A 1,155-nucleotide genomic window follows, 5' to 3' on the forward strand; every position below is an offset into this window, starting at 1 on the left:
GCACCAAATCTCCTGCTGTTTCTACATTTACAGACACAGAAACTATACTCAGCAGAAAGGAAACTTCTTCAAGCGCTTTCCAGCGATCCTCAGCCGATGACACGTCTGTGGCTATGGTACCAAGAGCAGAGCTGAATCCAGGGCCAGTATGAGCCCAGTGGCAAAGGTGACAGTATCGTGCCCATATCTCAGGGCATATGCCAGGGTCTGGCTCCCAGAGTGAGCAGCAGCTCCAGGCAGGCAGGGTCAGGTAAACCCCATCCAGCCTCAGGGGAAGCTGCCGGGGGCAGGAGGTTGCAAAGGGCAGGAGCTCCTGCGCCATGGTTGGCTGCCTGGGACAAGGCAGCCGCCTTTCGCCTTGCGGATCGCCCAGCTTCAACCGTTTGGGTGGGTTTTCCCCTTTAAACAGGCATTTGCGGGGATGAGTTCTGCTGTAGTGTCGGCACCAGTGGCCCAGGGAAAAGGCTGGCAGCAGGAGAGAGGCAGAGACTCCCCGAGCAGCTCCAGGGAGCCCCTGCTGACAAGCAGAGTCCCCAAACCGTGGCCAGCCACTGCAGAAGGCAACGGCCATCTTTCCCGGCTAGAGACATTTCTGAGCCTTCTCAGCCCCTCAGCAAAGGAGCGCTGTTCCAGCAGCACCTGGCACTCTCCAAACCCAAAGATTCCCTACAGAGAGGTGAAGGATTTATGTAGTTAGCGTAACCATGAGAGCCAGACTGCCCACACCCATCCTCCCCCCACCAGCTCCCGAAGTACCGCAAGTTCCTTTGATCCTACGGTAACCCTGAAGCACAAGGTGACCTACTTTCTTCACCACTGTTGCCAACCAAGCTAGAAGACACTCCTGAAGACTTCTTGCAGGAATGTGTTCCCCTCTCCCAGCTGGATGTGAACTGCTGACCGAGCAGCTGTAAGATGAGAAGTTCAGCTCACCTGGATGGAGAGCGAACAGGGTACCATCGAATCACAGGCTAGATTGGGGTGAAGGGACTTCTCAAGCTCACCCAGTCCCACCCCTGCAGGGAGCAGGGACATCTGCACCCAGAGCAGGGGGCTCAGAGCCCCAAGGGCCAACCTGACCTGGGATGCTGCCAGGGGTGGGGCTGATCCCACCTCTAGGGGCAACCTGGGCCAGGGTCTCACCATCCTCCTGGT

Source organism: Buceros rhinoceros, unplaced genomic scaffold, assembly GCF_000710305.1.
Source record: "Buceros rhinoceros silvestris isolate BGI_N320 unplaced genomic scaffold, ASM71030v1 scaffold27774, whole genome shotgun sequence".
Taxonomy (NCBI): Eukaryota; Metazoa; Chordata; class Aves; order Bucerotiformes; family Bucerotidae; genus Buceros; species Buceros rhinoceros.